Source organism: Leucopleurus acutus (genome assembly GCF_964270905.1).
Source record: "Leucopleurus acutus genome assembly, chromosome: 18".
Lineage (NCBI taxonomy): Eukaryota > Metazoa > Chordata > Mammalia > Artiodactyla > Delphinidae > Leucopleurus > Leucopleurus acutus.
In genome coordinates, this window is record NC_139160.1 from 51,336,542 (window position 1) to 51,352,350 (window position 15,809).

Consider the following 15,809-nt stretch of genomic DNA (forward strand, 5'->3'; position numbering starts at 1 on the left):
ATTGGCCCTGTGCATGCTAATGAAAATTTAAATTTCTATACATTTTCACATATAATTACTAATTTTAGTTGAAAACACAGGAGTAGGGAAACACTTAAAAATTCACAGGAAATCAACAAAAATGATTAAGAGATTGAGGGTGACAAGAATAAAACTTTAAAAAATTAATTTAAAAAAACTTGCACAGAAACCACATTGACTCTTGGCTCAATGTGTATGTCTCCCGGCTGAGCAACAGTTGAGAAGGGAAGAAGGACAGCACCTCTTAAGTGAAGTTTGGGCAGCCATAGTGGAATCCCAGGTCTTGAATGTGCTTTTCTATCTAAATGAGGGTCTCTAAATACTCAGCATCTCCCAATTATTTTACCTCCCCCTACCTCCCCCGCAAAATACTCTTGCTTTGTTTCCTGGTTGTATACATAGCATATCTTCATTTTCAAAAAGTCAAACAAAACTTTAAAGAGTATATATTTTAAAAAATAATCTTAAATCTTATACTCTGAAATAATCAGCATTAATTTTTGATGACTATCATGTTATATATCTTGTTATATAAATAGCAAGCATAATTTCATATAAAAAGAATTATACATTCTTTAAAATTATTTGTGGTCAATTTTTAAAAAATTAATTAATTTATTTTTGGCTGCGTTGGGTCTTTGTTGCTGCACACGGGCTTTCTCTAGTTGTGGCGAGAGGGGGCTACTCTTCATTGTGGTGCGCAGGCTTCTCATTGCAGTGTCTTCTCTTGTTGCGGAGCAGGGCTCTAGGCGTGCGGGCCTCAGTTGTTGTGGCTCATGGGCTCCAGAGCGCAGGCTTAGTAGTTGTGGCGCACGGGCTTAGTTGCTCCGCTGCATGTGGGATCTTCCTGGACCAGGGCTCGAACCCGTGTCTCCTGCATTGGCAGGCGGATTCTTAACCACTGTGCCACTAGGGAAGCCCTTTGGTCAATTTTTGTTTTCAAATTCCTTTCCCTCCCTCTCTCTCACATATATTCCTATTTTTAAATTAGTTAATTAATTAATTAAGGTTACTTTCACTGGAACCAGGGGTTAGGTTAGCCCTTCCAAAACCACATGGAATGAGAGTGGGGAAGGCTTCTTTTTCCAAAGAAAATTAGAGGTACCATTAGCAGAGCAAGGTGGATGGATGCTGGGCAATTAGAAACAGCAAATGCTCACCACATAAGGATTCTGGACATGGCGTAAAGAGACATATTAGCTTTGTGACCTTGAACAAGAGCCTTTAATTTCTCTGAGCTTTGCCTTCTTCATCTGCACCATGGGCTTTTGGAAACTAAATGGAAAATGTACATGAAATGTAGAGTAGGCATTCTTTGATTGCTCACTACACTCCTAACTTTCTGCACTCATTCATGTTTTCAACAAGTATTTTGAATGCCTGTTACGTGCCAGACACTCTACTAGGTGCTAGAAATGTAATGTGGAGCAAAATCAGACGCATCCTGTCCTCAAGGAGCTTACAGATGTGGATACAACAGATACTAATCATAGAAGCACATTCATAAATGTTAAATTACATAATAAAGGGGCATGAAGGAAAGCTACCTGAGGAAGTAATCACTGTCCTTAGATCTAATGAAAGGTCAGTAGTTGACTAGGTAAGGAAGTGGGAGAGTTTTCTAGGCTGAGAAAAAGCATCTCAAGGCCCTGCAGTGGGAAGGGGCACTGTGTGTTTGAGGAACCGAAGGGAGGCTTGCACAGCTAGAGTGCTGTGAGTGAGGGGTTGTCCAGTGCAGACGAGGCTGGAGACAGAGTTGCCTTGAGGGACCATAAGAATTTTGTTTATTATCCTAAGGACAAAGGGCAGTCACTGATGTGTTTTAAGCCAGGCAGTGAATAATAAGGTTTGCATTTTGAAAAGATCACTTTCAGAGCAGTATTAGAGAAGTGACAGCGGGAAAGGTGGCTGGTAAGAGTGGATTTGACTAGAACAGCTGGGGTGGTCCAGACCAGGGAATCTGGCCACTTAGACCAGGTTAATGTTAGTGAACATTCGGAGAGGTAGATGGATGAAGGTAACATTGAGCAGACAAGAATGGCAGGACTTCATGATGGCCTTGACCTGGGAGGTAAGGGAGAAAGTGTAGGTGCCAGAAATGAGTCGGATATTTTTGTTTTGATGAGGGGATGAAAGTTTTTACCATTCATTGCTGTGGTCTGAAGGTATAGTGGGGAGGATAGCCAGAGAACTTGAATTTGCTTCTGAATGTTGCTGAGTTTTAGATGCTTTTGAAGAATCCAAATGGTGTGTAGTTGACAGGTAGAAGTATGCATCTGTATCCCAGAAGTGAGATCTGGGCTGAAGACCTAAAATGGTGTGCAACATCTCTGTGTGTAATAATTTAAACTACAGCTGAGGAAGTGATCACCTCAGGAGAACAGGAAAAGAAGTCCTTTCTTACCATTTATATTTGCATATATTAAAAATTAGCCCACAAGATGTTATGACAAAAGCTACGTTGTAAGTACTGCTGAAGTAATAAAAGTACTTATAAGTACTATATATAAGTACTCGATATACATATTCACATTTAATGTATGTTTATGTAAATATTATATGAAATCACTATATATACGTATGTATAACTAATGCTTCATTTAAGTACTATATATATATATATATATATATATTTTTTTTTTTTTTTTTTTTTTTTTTTTTTTTTTGCGGTACGTGGGCCTCTCACCGTTGTGGCCTCTCCCGTTGCGGAGCACAGGCTCCGGACACGCAGGCTCAGCGGCCATGGCTCACGGGCCCAGCCGCTCCGCGGCACGTGGGACCCTCCCGGACCGGGGCACGAACCCGTGTCCCCTGCATCGGCAGGCGGACTTTCAACCACTGCGCCACCAGGGAAGCCCCTAAGTACTGTATTTTTTATAACTATTACTTTGAACTAGTTTCCTTACTCCATATTAACAGTCATTGTTTGACCTGTTGAAGATTTAGCCTATAGGTCATTTTTTTTTCCATTACCTTCGACGTTAATGATGCCATTCTAGTTTTGTAAAACAATGCAATATATGACATGCTTTTTATGTCTAAAGAGACTTTAGCTAATCCCTTGGTAATACGCTTTTGATAATTGTTTTTGTGGAAGTTATATTCTTCAAGGAAATATGCACTGAGACTTGGCTGTAGATTTATTAATGATTTATTAATGTCCTCTCTTTGCATTACCCTGTGTTGGTGGTCTATCGTATACAATTTCTGCTGTGTTTTTCTTTTCCCTTCATGACAGGCCTGAGAGTGAAATTAATACAAAGATTTATAATTTCCTGTTTTTCCTTCCCTGTACTATCTCTTTGTAGCCTTTAGCTCATATGTGGCCATTTCTTTAAATATATGAATTTGTAGGGATTTATACTGCATACAAAATTGACAGTGCACTGACCTTACTTCTTACTTATAGTACTGCAATTTGCAAAAATTTCATTGCAAACAATGGACTTTGATGGTTATGGAAAACATCCAGAAACACAATCTAGAACCTTTGGATTAAATAAGAAGCAAAATGAGCAAAGTAGATCATACAAAAGGGATTTTTTGAAGTGTCATTTTTAATCTTAACAATTCATGTGAAATTTGCCTTTTTGTCTAATGTAATCATTTTTAATATATATATATCACACTCAAATTATCAATATTTATTGATACAATTATGTAACTTTATCTCTCAAAATCTTAAAGTAAAATTAACTTGTCAGGAAGATATACTATATGTATCTTGTAGTGCTTACATATTCTGTGGCACAGAACCAATGGGGTGTAGGCCTCAGTGTTAGGGCACCATATACTGCTTTTGGTTAAATTGTCCTTAGGAGCATTTAACTTTGGTTAAAAGTTTTATCTACAGCAGCAAAATGGGATAAAGATACTGCAAGTGTCTGTTTCATTCAGGCAAATGATTTGAACATAGACTCATAGTCAATTAAGTTTCGTTTCTAGGAATTGAAGTTGTACTTCCAGATTATGTTGCCTAGTTTTTTCGTTTTTTTGTTTTTTTTCATTTTGTAGCATAAGTTCTTCAGTGATAAGGGTTGCTAGCTATTTGGTGTTTTAGCATCCAACACAGTATGTGGCACATAAGAGGTGATCAGAAAATAAATGTTACATAAAGGAATGAAGATGGATAAGTGAGTTACCTGTGTTCAGTATGCTCTAGCTGCAGTGCTTTCTGACCCACTTTTTAATTGGCTACTAATATATGGAATCCATTTGGACAGTATTGAAAGTGTTCTTAAAAATAATGTTCAAAATTTCAAGTGTATTTTATAGATTCTCAGAACATGCTAACATAGCCTCATAGCATACACTTATTGGACATTAGGGGGGAAATGGTATTTAGAAGATGGAGAATATCCAGTTAAATTTCTAAATTAATTTTTCTTATAGATGTAAAAGGTTGAAATACAGGCCTCAAGAATAAATGAGACTGTGGTTTTCTAATTAAATGAAATTCATTTCTAAATATCTGCTTCTTATTTTTTCATAAACTGTACTAAATGTTGACATTACTTTGGAGGTTGTCTTCTACGGCTTTATTCTTAATTACTCTGCATTTTTTTCTTTTATCCTTTATTGTGTATTATCTTTAAAAGTTGTTGCAATTCTTGAATAGTTGCAAATTTTCAAAGATTGGACTCTAATCATTTAATTATCTCCTTAAGGTGGTTGTCTAAAAAAAGGTATCTTCTAATTTTAAATATAGTTTTAAATTAAGTCAGAGGAAGCAAGGTTTGAAGTAAAGATATTTTCTTAAGTTAATTTTAATTTTGACAGCCTGCAGCTATTAGCTAATTATGGAGAGCTGCCTAAAAGAAAAACTCATTAGTATGTGAATAATAAGGCCATGTTCCTCATGTTCAGTTCAGTGTTCTTATGAAAAAAATCTTGCAAGTAAATATATCCACAGTGTTTTGAATTCACCAGTGTCTTGAATTTACTGGACTTTCAAATTTACTACAAAAGACAGTTTTCTTCACAGTAAATTGCCTATCCCACCAAAGCTCCATGTTAATGCAAACTAAAGTTGAAAGAGATGGAGTAACAATAGGTCATGTAGCTGAGATTTTGTGAAGCTTTGGAAACGTGTAATATATCTTGATGTTAAAAAGGATTCATTTATATCATTTTTATATCTTTATTATGTCTTCATAGGGGTCAATCAGTGAAGTAGATGAAAATGATAATATATGAAGCCTTTACTGATTTTATGAGACATTAATCCATGTTTAAAAGGATGTCAAGGGCTTCCCTGATGGTGCAGTGGTTGAGAGTCTGCCTGCCGATGCAGGGGACACGGGTTCGTGCCCCGGTCCGGGAAGATCCCACATGCCGCGGAGCGGCTGGGCCCGTCAGCCATGGCCGCTGAGCCTGCGCGTCCGGAGCTTGTGCTCCGCAACGGGAGAGGCCACAGCAGTGAGAGGCCCGCATACCGCAAAAAAAAAAAAAAAAAAAAGGATGTCAAAACACTTCCACTTCCAGGAAGATGTAGTAAATACATTTTTCTTCTTTATTCCCCTAAGTACAATTTTAAAAAACTTGGACATTATACATAAAACGAACACAAGAAAACTGAAAAGTAGAAAGACCAGTTAGGGATTTGGGGACTGAAGGAATGATGCGTTGGTCAGTTCCCAGGCTTTTTTTTGGCCTCATACATTCCAGACTTGGGGCTGGAGAAACCAGAAACCAGGGATACCAAAGAGCTCAGACAAAAAAAAAAAAGAAACAACAAAACAACCCAAAACCAAAAATTCAACAAAAGTCTGCTTTTTCTAGCCAAGGACCAGGAAAAGGACAACCTAGCTAGACAGAAAACCTTTACATAATAACCTTCTATTACAGGCAAATAACACAGATTAAACTGTGGCCTCACTCCTACCCCACCAGCAAAGGTTGAGTGAGGCCCCTAGATTTCCACTTTTGCCAGGCTGTAATAAGGTGCCTCCAAAAGTTCATCCTCTAGAGAAAAACAAAACAAAGCTCATGTTCGCACAGAAGCCTACACACAGATGTCCATAGGGGCTTTATATGTAATAGCTGAATCTGGAATCAGCCTCCATGCCCTTCAGTGGTTGAAAGATTACATAAGTTGTTGTATGTCTATACCATGGAATAGTACTCAGCAGTAAAAATGAATAAACTGTTGTTGATACATGTGACAACCTGGGTGAATCTTCAGAGAATTATGCTGAATGAAAAAAGCCAATATCAAAGGCTACATTCTAATTAAAACATTCTTGAAATGACACCAGCGTAAAAATGGAGAAGAGATAATGGTTTCCAAGGGCTAAAGAGGGTACAGGAAGGAGGGGAGGGAAGTAAGCGTAGCTGTAGAAGGGCCACATGAGGGATCTTGGTGGTGATGGAAATGTTCTCTGTTTGACTGTATCAGTGTTAGTATCCCAGTAGTGATATTGGACTATAGTTTTGCAATTTATTGCTATTGGGAGAAGCTGTGTAAATGGTACAGGGTTCTCTCTGTGTTAGTTCTTACAACTCCATGTGAATCTATAATTATCTTAAAATTAAAAGTGAAATTAAAAAACCTCAGGTGAAAAGTAGACATTTTCCATGAATGAGATCAGATACTATAATTCCTCACACAAAGAGGAAGATTTCCCACTTACAATGATTCTTTAACATGTTCCTCTCATGAGCTGTTTAAGCCTCTAATACCTGGTTTGACTCGCCCTGGATTTGAAATGTAGCGGGGATAGGTGGAGATATGGCGGTCTTAAAAACTAGAGGGGCCATGTTGCCAAGATCTCTCCTTAAACTTCCTTAAAGATTCCTTGGTTGTCATTAGGCCAAACTTTTAAGTACCTTCAAATCCCAATTCTCGGTTATCCACTCCCTACTGTCTTAACCAGCTTCCTTCTTGAAATAGTTTGAGTCACTCTATGAAGAGTGCACACAGAGTCAGCCCATTAAAATAAAGATAAAAACCAAGAGTTGTGTAATGCAGGCAGGGAGAAATGGGAGAGAAGATACTGTATTAAAAAATCTAAGTCCCCCACCACTTTTTGGGTAAAAATGAAAAGAATTTAATCTTGGTTTTCTGGTATCTTTAGCAAAAGAGGCACCATGATGGTTTACATAACTTCCATCATGACATAAAAGTGAGTATATTAGTTTATCAGGAGAGAGAACCTTTTGCTAGGAATAAATTCTGAATGCAATTTACTGTGTGGCTCTTAACTAGTGATCTTTAACAACAACATTTTTTTTTTACAAATGTGCTTTTACAAAAACTGCATATTATAAACTGTGTGGCTGGTCAAAAAAAAATTAAAGCATAGAACCAAAGAGCATTGAACAAATGATAAGGCCATACATTGAATAAGGCCCAGGGATTTTTCCCATTGTAGATAGAGAGGGGAGGGTCTAGACTGAGTCACAGACTCAGGGCATCTGGCTGTCTGGTTGTTACCCTGAACTCACATCTAATCATCATACACTGGCCTCTACAGTCAGCTTAGTGTTCTCACCATCCCCTGCCTGGTAGCCTGACAGTCACTCCTATGTCCCTGCAGCGCAATGTATCCCTTGAATAAGGGGTCCTCATTACAGTTCTCCTCTGCTTCTCTACATCCCTCTTTCCCCTGGCTTTCAAAACTGGGTCCTTCAGGAGTCATCACTGTCTACATAGATCCCCAGCTACCCAGGTTGCTTTCACTTCCATAACTCCTGTTAATGTAATTTCTAGAGCACAGTGCACAAGACGACTCTATATATGGCTTATTATTTTTCCATGCATGTTGATTATATATTCGCAATGAGACTGCAAATGTCTTGAGAGAAGGATATATCCAGCTATCTACTGATCCACCTCTTTGCTTATAGGTGCACTCTCCAGAGTGAGTCTAGGTGGATTCCTGGCTCTGCCACTTACTAGCTATGTAACCATGAAAAAAATTGCTTACTATTTCTGGGTCTTTGTTGCCTGATCTGTATGGATGTGGGGATAGTTGAATTACATACCTCAAGGGTTTGTGAGAATTGAATTAAATTATACATGTATTGCCCATAGAACAGTATTTAGCACATTGTGAAACCTCAGTAAGGTTATCTATTGTCATCTCTTCTCTGTATTACTTAGCCCTGTGTGGGAGAATCGTTATCCAACCTTATATATAATTAAAAGAATATCCTAAAGACAGAGCCTGCAAGCTTCTCACCAGAACATAAGTCCTCCTTTCCATTCTGTGTCCTCAGCTGGACCTTCTTTCCCAACTCCTTTTGGGACTGAGGGTTGGCCAATAGAATGTAAGAAGGAGTGATGTGTATCATCTCAGACTTGATTCATTAAAAACTTCCCACATGTACTCCTCCATACTTCTGGCCAGTTAGAATGGAGGTGATTTGAGATGTGGGAGTCACGTGTTGAAGATGGCAGAGTCTTTGTCAGCCTGTCACACCAAACTGTTCACCTACCTGGTCAGTTGTGTCAGGCTGCAAGAAATAAACTACTCTTGAATAAGATCCATAATGCATTTCTTGGGTCTGTTTGTTATAGCAGGTTATACAACCCTGCTGTTTCTCACAATGAGGAGCTCTAACAACTGTGCATGTGAGAAGCAGCTTGACGTACATCAATGCCTCTATCTTAGCGTATCTGCCCAGTTGTCTTCTAGAGTGGGCCTCCCATCAAACAGCTGCTTGTTTCCTGTCTACAACATGTCTACATGCATGGCTAATGTCTCCCACTCAGCGATCTCATGGGATTGCATCTGTGTCTTAATTTTAGCTCTATTAAATAAGATTGCCTATCTTTTTTGAGCTTATCTCAGAATCCTCTGAAGCAAAAGTTGCCATTGTTGCCCCAGTTTTAAGTAAGAGCATCCCAAACATTAAACACCACCCCCAAAATAGGTTTAGCATTTTTCAAGTGACTTGATGACACAGACATGTATGTGTGTGAACGTGTGTATTGGTTTGTTTGTGACTTTCCTAGGTCATCTAGCACAGGGCTGGCTGGGCTCAATAACGTATAAATTCACTGATCAGTTGAACACAGCCTACTCCCTCTTCCCATAACTGCCAGAGCTGAGGTAAAGTGTTCTGGGTAACAGAGGAAGTTTATAGGTTGGAAAAGGTGGGTATGCTTGAGTAATCACTACTTTCTGTTCTTGGAAGCAGACTTTTTCTGCTTATTCATGTTTCTCAATTCTCTTTCACTGCTTTGCTCATTCAGCAAACTTGGCTTTGTTTGAGGTGATGGGCAGACAAAGATGCGTCAGTGCACGTGACATTCTCAGGAGAGGTGCCGATGCATCTGCCCATCCTGTGACTTTACTGAAGAGCCTATTCAAGAGCCACTTTATGGGATATTTCTACATGGGCTTGGAATTTTAGGATAAGAAAACATGTAAGATAAGCCATCAAAATAATACTGACTGAGAAAAATTAAGTTCCAACATGGAAAAAAAAAACAACCCTTTAGTCAGGGTCAGAAGTAGATGCTTTCCTTGAGATATAAAAGTTTGTTATTCCTTTTAGCACCTCTCTGGTTTGGGAACTAAACTCCCTGCCCCGGAAAGTGAAGTACATGGGCTATTTCTTTCTGTGAGGCACCTGAATTATAATAAAGTGACTCTAGAATTACTACCAGCGTGACTCAGTCCAAGCTGGAATGAGGGGAATTGTGCGCCCTGTGACTGGGAATTCTCAGATTCCTGGAGTAGTGTCAGAATGACAGTATCTTGACCGATAGAGGCTTGTTTCTTTGCCGGTGCTTGACGGAGGGTGAACCAGTACTAGTAGCCAAAGAAAGTCAAGGTTGAGCAATAGTCACCCTCCTTTTCTCCTCCCACTTCCCTTCAGAACTGCCTTCTCCAAGTCCCAGCAGACGTTAGTGTTTGTGGGATGACATTGCAGATGGCTGTGTCAGGACAAATTTGTGAGTTCCTGAGCTCCTCTCTTCTCCCTTTCCTTCCCCTCCCTGCAGCTGACAGTGCTGGAGAAAAAGAGAAGTGTCCTGATGGTTGGGACAAAGCAAGGAACAAGTCATGAGTTTGCTATTTTTTGAGGGGCTACTGCAACATTGCACAGCGTCGCTCACTAGGCTAGTAGTCTCAGTATGACACAGCATTTTTTTTTGACCCTTAAATGCAGTCTTAGAATTTTTAATACCACTTTAAGTAACTCATCATAAGACTGAAAGCTTAATGTCTCCTGATCCAACAAAACATGAGAGTCAAGTACCAGCTGTGTAGTAATACTTTTAAAATTCAGGATCTTGATCCTGAGGCTTGAGATACAAAACAATTGAAATATACCCATTTGGAAATTTATTAAATGCTGTAACTACCTATTCTCCTACAGTACTTTTTAGCTCCAAAAGTTAGTTCTTATAGAAATCATAGTCATTCTAGAAGTGGGCCAAATCAGGTAGGCCCACTGACAATGGAGAAAGATAATCTATTTTCAACCTCAGTTTGAATGTGGATTCCTTCTCAAATAATCCTTTGAGCTTACTCATTGGACTTTGAAGGAAATAAGAGCAATACTATAAAATATGATGTAGAAGCGTGTGTATCTAAACATTGTTTAGAATAGGACTCGTTGAAATTAATCTAAGTACCCACCAGTGTGATACTGGTCAAAAGAATTATGTTAGATTCATAAAATGGAATGTGTTGGATTCATTTAAAATAATATTTTATAAATATAAATTTATTTAATATATTTTATTATTAAAAATTGAAATCAATTTTTAAAGTGTTTAACATAAGAGAAGGGTAACAAACGAAAACTATATATTAATGTGGTAAAATAATATTACACATGTATGATATTTTATTAAAAATATATATATTAAAAGTTCTCACTCTATTATCATAGAAAAATACTATCTCAGTGTTAATGATTATCACTTCATGGTAGAATTACAGATTTTTTTTCTTTCATTTTCATACATATAGAGGTGTGTGTGTGCGTGTGAGTGTGTGTATGTAAACATGTATTGCTTCTGCCACAAAGATAAATTAATATTAAAATATTAGAGATTTCAGGCTGAAATGGAAGAATAAAGCTGGAGCTCAGAAGCTCTATCTATAGCAGGTAACAAAAATGAATCAAGCATAGTAATATATAAATAAAAGTATAAAATATAAGCAACAATCAAACAAGTTCAAAATGTGATGTTTGAGACAAAACCCACAATTTCTCACATGGAGGCGAGTATAGTGGCTCCTAACATTACCTCCACATTCAGGTAGTCATATTGTGTAGAAAGTCGAATCATCAAAATTCTCAGCACTCTCATTAAGATCTGTACCCACCACTACTAGTTTACAGAGCTGGAAGCAGGCTGAACTGGGAAGATGAGAAAGTTACTCCAAGAAGAGTTAAGGACAAATCCCGTAGAGAAATGGCCACATTAGCAGAGCCAATAGAAACGGACGCAAAAATCACTGGAGAGGCTTGAGATTATCCAGGACTTCCTGATGAATTTTGGAAAAAGTTCAAAGCCCCAGTGCATTCCCTTTCAGGACTAAAACACTTTCCAAACTAGGTGAAATGATCCAGAACATTTAAGAAAATCCCACAGGAGAGAGCAGAGCTGGTGACCTTCAATGAAGTATACACACAGACCCGGCTGAGTCCTCCCCACTCCCGTTTCCCTTCCTCAACATCACCAGTGCCTCTAGGCTACAGAAAAGCAGATGAAACACTGCTCAGCCTTCAAGATGGTAGAAGGGCAGACAAACAAGTTCTAAATCCAGCATGGTAGGGATCAAGAAAAATTTAAATGCTTAAAGGAAAACCACTCTACTCATAACCCTTCTGATATCCAGTGTGTGGGTTTTCCACACCAAGCAGTTCTACGATTCTCTGTAGTCACCAAGTGGTGTCCTACAGTTTAATTCCATTGTGACCCTAACTATCCGAAGTTAGCACAGATCCCACAGGTTAATGGCTCAGTCCCACAAGACTACCCCCGGCTTCAGATGCTAATCACGAGTCCCCAGGTTACCTACGCTTCTGTCCAGCTTGGCTACCAATCAGAGATTCCCACAACCCCCTCCTCAGTTTCTATAATTTGCTATAAAGACTCACAGAACTCTGGGAAACACTTTACCTACATTTGTGGGTTTATTATAAAGGCTATTGTAAGAAATACACATGAGGAGGCAGATGAAGAGGAACACAGGGTAAGGTTTGGAAGGGTCCTGAGCTCTGGAGTTCACTCCTCGTGTAGTTGGGGTGTGTGCGTTCACCAGTCCAGAAGCTCCCTAAACCCCATTGTTTAGGGTTCTTATGGAGAGTCTATTATGTAAGTATGATTAATTAACTCAATTTCCACTAGTGATAAACTCAATCTCCAGCCCCTCTCCCCTCCCTAGAGGTCAGGGGATGGTACAGAGCATTCCAACCCTCTAATCACATGGTTAGTTCCTCTGGCAAACCCAGCCCTCACCCTGAAGCTCACCAGGGGTCACCAGTCATCTCGTTAACACACAAAAAGATACTCTTACCACTCTGGAGATTCTAAGGGTCTTAAAAGCTCACTCAAAAAATTACAAGGGTTTTAGGAGCTTTGTGCCATGAACTGGGGACTTAGACCAAATATATATTTCTTCTTTTTTTTTATAGTATTTATTTGGCTGTGCCGGGTCTTAGTTGAGGCATGTGGGATCTTTAGTTGCAGCACACGATCTCTTAGCTGCGGCATGTGGGATCCAGTTCCCTGACCAGGCATCGAACCTGGGCCCCCTCCATTGGGAGCGTGGAGTCCCAGCCACTGGACCACCAGGGAAGTCCCTATATTTTTTATTATATCAACATTACAATACTATATCCAAAATATAGGTCTGGGTAAATGTAGGAGAAATTCCTTTTAATTATGCTTGTCCATTTTGCCTTTCTCTAATATTTCATATTTAATTCATCAGCTAATTCTGTCAGCTCTACTTTCAAAATATATCTAGAATCCAACTACTTCTCACCATCTCAACTACTAACGCTCAGGTCCAAATCTCCGTCACCTCTTGGCTAAGTGGGGACTGGTCTCCCCACTTCTGCACCCGCATCCCCTAGAGTCTTGTCTCAGTGCAGGATGATAACTATAAAGATGTTGGTCAGTCTCCTTCTATTTCATTAAATGGTGTCCTATCTTACTCAGAATAAAATCCAGGGTCATTACTAGGGCCGCGATACCCTACATGGAGTTTGTGATTTCTTGCCCTCTTTCTGCCCTGCTTTACTTCCCTCCAGCCACACTCACTGATGCACACTTGGAGCATATGCCAAGCACGCTCTTACCTGAGGCCTTTGCATTAACTATTCCACGACCCTGGAATGACCTTCCTCCACATGTCTCCATGGCATTTCATGACCACACTTCATTGACATCTCTGCTCCAATATCACTTAATCAGAAAGGCCTTTGTCGATCACTCAGAATATAAAAGCACCCACCTTTCTCTCTTTACCTCATTTTAATTTTTTCATAATATACACCATATCCAGCTATAATTAATATATATGTAGTATATATTTTTGTATGTATATAAAATGCATTATGTAAATACTACATTTGCTATACATCAATATATGAAAATACCTATCAAGAGTATATAAATATGTATACATGTTGCCTTATCATCCGACACACACGCCCACACACACAAGAATGCAAACAAACTCCATGTGAACAGGGACTTTGTTTTGTCAGTGTTATAACTCCCACGCCCAGCACAGTATCTGACACATAGTGGGTGTCCTCACTAATTATTTGTTTAAAGAATACTCAACAATTAAGGAAAACCAAAGATATACAAAGAATCTTTAAATATCTAGTAAAACATATCCATGTAATAGTAAACTATTTTTGATTGAAGGAATGGCAAGAAACGTGCAGGTATCCTCATAGCTTTGCCCACGTGAAAGTGAGGTCCAGAGATATGGAATCATTTGCTCAAGGAGGTACTGAGGTATGAAGGAGACCCTGCTTGGGCTTTGGAGTCAGGCAGAACTGGAATCCACTGCTTCCTAGCCCTGTGACCTTAGGAAAGTTATTTACTCTTGTTGTCCCTTTACTTTCTCATGTGGAATATTTAGGCTTCACACCCTGCAGAACTGTCAAAATAATTAAAAGCAATACTGAATGCATGGAATTTTTCTGTTGCTATAGAATTAAGACAGGAATCCACAAATGAAAACAAAGAGGCATTAAAGACTCTCATTGTAAAGAGAGATGAAAGCAACTGGGTCCTCCTTCCCAGTCCCAGCACTTACTATTGGGTTGGCCAAAAAGTTCATTCGGATTTTTTCCATACCATCTTATGGAAAAGCCTGGATGGGCTTTTTGGCCAACACAATAAATGCAGCAGAGTTAAAACAGCCACCCCAAAAAAACCATTCTTTACTTCCAGAGTGGGAGAGGAATCAGAAGAGAGAAGGCCACTGGGGACGTGGGCCTTCAGGGGAGTGTAGTGTTAGTAATGAAAGATTTTACTTTCCCACCCATGAAGGAGGAGGAAGGGTTCTCCTACCCAAGTGATAGGAAGGCTCCCACAAAATCATAGACACTAAGGATGTCCATGGAGGGGGAAACTGGTGTCTACTCCCTGGCTGGATGCTTACTGAGCCGTGGAATGTTCGGGCCCATCATCTTGCTTTGCTCAAGTGAAATAGAATATGGTGAAGGAGTTCAGCATCACCTGGAATTTTAAATGTTGCATCCACGACACTGGTGACTGCCCCTCTTCCCAAGATCACAGGATGTTCAAAGCTTATTGGTGCAGAATACGCTAGCATGGGTAGTGGATCTGGGGAAAGAAAAGCATATCCAGCCCTGTTCTCCACAACACTTGGAAGACCTCAGTGGTTCCTGTGGCTCCATATGAAGGAGAACAGAGTTCAAAAGAGGAAGCAGAAGATTCAAAGTTGACCAAGAGGCCATGACACAAAAAGACGGTGCTTACCAGGGAGGAATGGCCAAAGGAAGATGTGTATGCACTCCACTTTGACGGTGTTTTTAAAGATGGGCAGGACTCAGTGAGCTGCATGTCATCTCAGAAAAACCACAGACAGAATTTATATTGAGACAGCATATCAGCAGAGGCCACCAGCAGTGATGGAACCAGACCAAGTCAGAGAATATCAGAGGTGCCTCTACACCACTGATGTGGGTGGTTATGAGTGGAGATCCCTCCCTCCTCTTTGCCCTTCCTCACTCCTTTTCTTTCCTCTCCTCATCTTTCTTCTCTTTAGTATAGATATATTAGCAAGAGAGAATGTCAAAGACTGATTTGTGGAAAGTTGAACGGAGGTTTGTGTGTGAATGGGTGTTGGGGACTATGTAACCAGGGTTGGCATGGAGGAATATGGTAGGAGGCAGGATAGATACTCCTGATGCCACAGCGATAGCCTCAGAGGGGAAACTGCCAGGCCAGGTCCGACTGTTTTAGGCTTCAGCATATGAATAGGTGTTCTCACCTTGCTGTAGCTGTTTGCATCTAATGGAGGACGACTTAAACTTTCAGAAGACTCTAGTCTAAGGTACTATTTTTTGAATAAATTTATTTTATTTAAAAAATTTTATAATAAATTTATTTAAAATTTAAAAAATTTTTAATAAATTTATTTATTTTTGGCTGCGTTGGGTCTTCGTTGCTGCGTGAGCTTTTCTCCCGTTGTGGGGAGCGGGGGCTACTCTTCGTTGTGGTGCACAGGCTTCTCGTTGTGGTGGCTTCTCTTGTTGTGGAGCACGGGCTCTAGGCACACGGGCTTCAGTAGTTGTGGCACATGGGCTCAGTAGTTGTGGTGCACGGACTT